Source organism: Hydra vulgaris, chromosome 01 (genome assembly GCF_038396675.1).
Source record: "Hydra vulgaris chromosome 01, alternate assembly HydraT2T_AEP".
NCBI classification, from domain to species: domain Eukaryota; kingdom Metazoa; phylum Cnidaria; class Hydrozoa; order Anthoathecata; family Hydridae; genus Hydra; species Hydra vulgaris.
In genome coordinates, this window is record NC_088920.1 from 33865001 (window position 1) to 33870000 (window position 5000).

General features: G+C 27.3%; 1 protein-coding gene and 1 long non-coding RNA gene across 2 annotated transcripts in view; one reads left to right on the forward strand and one right to left on the reverse strand.

Annotated features, from left to right (window-relative positions):
• The window catches only part of LOC101240275 (basement membrane-specific heparan sulfate proteoglycan core protein), a 124679-nt gene that overhangs the window by 54699 nt on the left and 64980 nt on the right, over positions 1 to 5000 (forward strand). The window lies entirely within an intron of this gene.
• LOC136075298 (uncharacterized) overlaps positions 4778 to 5000 on the reverse strand; it is a 713-nt gene continuing 490 nt past the window's right edge. The window contains exon 2 of the long non-coding RNA XR_010635819.1: positions 4778 to 4990. This is a non-coding gene — a long non-coding RNA (uncharacterized LOC136075298). The remainder of the gene's footprint in view (positions 4991 to 5000) is intronic.

The following is a 5000-nucleotide window of genomic DNA, read 5'->3' on the forward strand; positions in this document are numbered from 1 at the left end:
ATTAGTAATTTTAGAATTAACTGGTAGCTCAAAAGTCTTTCCATGTTTAAAAACAGCTTGGTTTAGATGATGACCAGAGGATGTCGTAGTTGAAGTAGCATAAACCTTTGATAAACGACTTTCATCGACATGTGATTGCTCTTCGAAACAGTATCTGCAGTACAACTAATTACTAAATAAAAAGTTTTGATTATTTTGGTTTCTTGAATCTTTCAAGATTATTTGAAGTCCCATGCTTTGGATTTAGTAGCCCTAGGTTTGTGGTTGGACACAGGAATCCATCTCAGATCCTTGAGCAAGCAAGTTGTACCAGTATTTTTTCAATGGAAACAAATTTATTTGCTCGTTCAAGACCATGTATTAGGTATGTAACATAAAAATTTTAAATTAATAATTACTTGACTGTTATATATCATTGGAAAGAGCTTTGTACAGTGTTGTACAGTGTTGTACAGTGTTGTAAAGTGTTTGTACAGGTGAAAAAATTATGAAAATCGAATAATTCTACAAAAAGTTATAAGGTTTTAAGTAGCAAATTTTTGATGTATCGATTTGTTGAAGAAACTGTGGTCAAAATTAAATTTTTCTTTGCGTAAATTGTTATAACTTTGTCAATTCCTATCAAAACGTCTATAACTTGGTATCAAAAGAAAGGTGTAAGAGTGGGCTACAAATATATAACAGTTTTAACCAACAGGGCGTAATCATTAGGCTAGAGGGGGAACCAAACCATCATTTATACCGTTAAAAAATTCTTTTTTTATATAAAACAAGCTTATTTTAATGAAATTTGTAATTTTTATATACAATAAATTGTTATTATTTGCTATCAGATCATTACAAATATGGGAGGTGTATTTTTAAGTTAAGGGTGAATGGTGGTGTGATGATTTAACACAGCCTATTATCAAAAATAACTAAATGGTATAAATATTTTTATCTTTACTAAAATGAGTAAATCTAATATAAAATATAAAAATTATATTTCACTTCATTACAACATAATTAATTGATTTACGGTGAGAGGCGTATAACATCCCCCCCCCCCTCTGCCTCTCCAATCTAAAAAAAAAAAATTCAATCAATTATAATAAATTTAAATTAATATTATTCAAAATAATAGAAATTAATTTAAATTTCTTTACCATATTACAAGATGCATCAAAGTATTAAATTTCAATAATGAAATTTAATAATAATCGTTGTTGACAATAGACACGACGAGAACGTAAGCCAGAGCTGTCTATCATAAAATTGCAAGTTACACCACTTGCAGTTTAGTCATTCCATGCCAAATAAGTATGACATGTCACTTTCTACTTTTGGTTCTGTAAATTAAAACTTAAAAACCTTTAAAAAAAAAAAAAAAACAAGTAAAAAAATACTTTATTTAATCTAATCTAGTGAAAGAATTATTTTATGTATCCAATATTTTGTATAAACACTTTAAAAAATTAAAACATTTTGTAATGTGAAAGACTATACACTAAACTTCATTTCAATTTTCAAAAACAATCCATTCGATATTTGCTCAAACAAATTTTTAAACAGTGTAATACATGTGAAAACTAACTAAGGAAAAAAAAGTTGGCATGCGCAGGCTAACCTGGAATGGCTTGGTACCTTTTGCAAGTCACACCACTTGTTATCCTAGTTTGTAATGATAAGTCTTATCGTCACCTGACCTAAATGCAACTGTACAATCATTCTCCTCCATTTGGGTCATATCATTTTCTAATCTAGCAATAGAAATTTTATTTTCTCTAACAGCAGTTTTATGCTTGAGCATTACTTGTCTTAACTTTTCTCTCTCTTTAATTTTTCTTTCCTTTATTGTAGTTATAAGATTGCGAATACGCTTACTGTAGTAGTATGTTTGCAATTTTTTTTTTAAGCCTCTAACATCTGCTCTTAAAGCTTTTATAATTTCATCTTTTCTTTTAAAGTTTTGCCTTAAAAGTTTTAATTTATATGACATGCTCTTTAATTTATATAAATCTTATTCTGGTATTTTTTAGAAGAACTAGGAAACATTGAAGACAAATCTGATAACCTTTTTTTTTTAAATTTTTTTCACTAAGTTTTCAATATTAATAAAAAATTTCTTAAAAACACTTTCCGCATCATAATATTGAGATTTTTTAGTTTATTTTTTTCTTTTCTTTATTATTCATTAAAAAAATCTAGATAAACATAAATCTAAAAAAAAATAATAATAATAATGACAAAAAATAATATAAATAAAATACAAAAAAAAAATAATATACAGGCTGACTGGATAAAGAAATGTTTATATAGCATATAGTCTGACTGCATAAAGAAATGTTTAAGAAGAAAAGTTTTATATTCAAATGATACTGATTAAATAATAAAAGCACATTTGTAAATAGTTAAACACTAAAATAAAAAACTGAAAACAAGAATAACAAGTGCACGTTGTTCTCAATAATTAGAAAAAAAAAGATACTAAATTCATTATAATTTACAAACATAAGTAACAGACAAACTGTATATGTTTGTAAACTAAAACAAACGTTCTTTATATTTCTATCAAATGAGCCATTTATAATAAGTAAATTAAAACTAAATATTATTTATAGAGAGAAATTAAATAACTGATGTTATTGACATTGTGAGACAATGACAATTGTGTCATCTTGAGAATTTCCTTTATTGGATCCCGTTAGAATTGTTCCTAAATCTAATTATATTATTATATTTATAAAAAAAATTTTTATAATTGTTATACTTATGTAAAAAACTTTATAAAAAATTTTATATTAATACTTACTATTCGTCTTCAAATTTCTCTTGCGCCTCCCTCTCCCTCCAGTTGATGCCAGAAAAACTAAATTTAGGTACCAAAAGTGAGGGACAAAATAGGGAATGTGCTGGTCAAAACAAAAACTTGAAATTTGACAGGTGCATAGATAATATATAAAGTTAAGGTAAAGAATAGGATAGAGAAAAGAAATATCATATCTTCAACATTTACAAAGCACACAAAACACAACAGTTTTTGATATCAATAAAATATAATATAAAGTTCATTAATATATCAAAAAACTACTCTTTAAAAAGGTTTAACTATTCTGCTTTTATATTAACTTTAAATTACTATAAAGTTCTAAAAAATAACACAACAAAACACCATTCTACCATACTGGCTAAACGCGAACTCTTAAAAACGTGGAACCCCAGCTAGCACACATACGTAAATAAAACGTTAGAACAATGTTGTGCGTTGCGTTAGTCTAACATCGACCGCGAACGTTGTTTTCATATCGTTTTGGTTACAAATGCAACGTCGCCAACAATCAAAAAACAACATTGGTTCAACGTTGTATTTTAAGTCGGCATTGCGTAATGTTTTACGTTGATTCAACGTTGTATTTTACGTTGGCAAAACGTTATATTTTAAGTTGTTTCAACATTATATTTTACGTTTGCACAACTTTATATTTACCTATTATCGAAATTGAATTTATTTGTTTAATGTGAATGATATATATATAAACGTAAAATATTTTATACACATATATAGTTGTATATATGTATTTATACATACATATTTTCGCCATTTTAATGAAGAATTAACATTGCTTATGACATATATTTCAACTTATTATATTGCATCTGATTAAAGACGCATTATTTGTTTGTTTTGCTTGTGGCCTAATATTTCATCAAAAAAAAGAAAAATATATTAGCAAAGTATATTTCCATAATCAACTGAAATATTTGAATGAAAAATAATTCTCATAAATTATACAAATGTATAATTGTATATCTGCCTTTTCTCGATGCAAACGCAACGTTGATCTACTGTATTAAGTCCAACGTTGTTCCAATGTATATGGATCAACGTTGATTTAATGTATATACATTAAAACAACGTAGGTTTATATACATTGAATCAACGACGGGTTAATAACATTGAATCAACGTTGGGTTTAGATTGTAAAAAAAATCAAACTTTTGCGATTTTTTACATATATTGGATCAATGTAAATGTGCTGGCTGTTTTTAGTTCCGTCAGTATTAATTTCATCATTAAACAAATGACATTGGATCAACGTTGGTTTTGCCTTGGGAAAAACAGCCGACGTTTGCCAGCAGGAACATTTTATTTTTAGCACAAAACTCGGTCCCGGAAAACGCGTATTTCGGCATACCTACTAGTATATATATATATATATATATATATATATATATATATATATATATATATATATATATATATATATATATATATATATGCAATATATATGCAATATACATATTTATAATATATATATATTATATATATATATATATATATATATATATATATATATATATATATATATATATATATATATATATATATATAAATGTAATATACATATTTCCCAGCTAACACACCAGCGTTGGCCCAATGCTTCTTGTAACGTTGGCCCAACGTTGGCATCCAGCGTTGGGCCGATTCCTTGATGGCCGCCGGGCATACATTGGCCCGATTACATTGGCCCAATGCAGTTTAGCCAGCATTTATCCGACGATATATTTTATTAGGTTCAGTGAATTATAAACGCTACTTGTAACTAGCACGCAGTTAGTTAGGTCATTGTTAACATAAAATTTCTTAAATTTGTTTATTTTTAATGTATTAAAAAGATTGCAATTGCAATCGACGTATGATTAAAGCTATTTAAATTGTTTTAATCAAATGCAAACTGAAATGTGTTTGTTATTTCATTCAAGCTAAATTTATTTTCAAGGTGAAAAACAAAACATATTCAATAAAATGAAATGTATATCAGATAATATTAAAACTGTTATACAATAATCTAGACATTATCTTCGCCATTTGCATCACTGCCTTTGTCCCAAAGTTCCGAGTGGCATGCATAATCAATCCTCGCACCATCTAACTTTTTTCGGTCGTACAATTTACGAACCCACGACTTCATTTGATCGTTTACTTCCGCTTTTGAAACATCTTTTGCACCTTGTCGTAA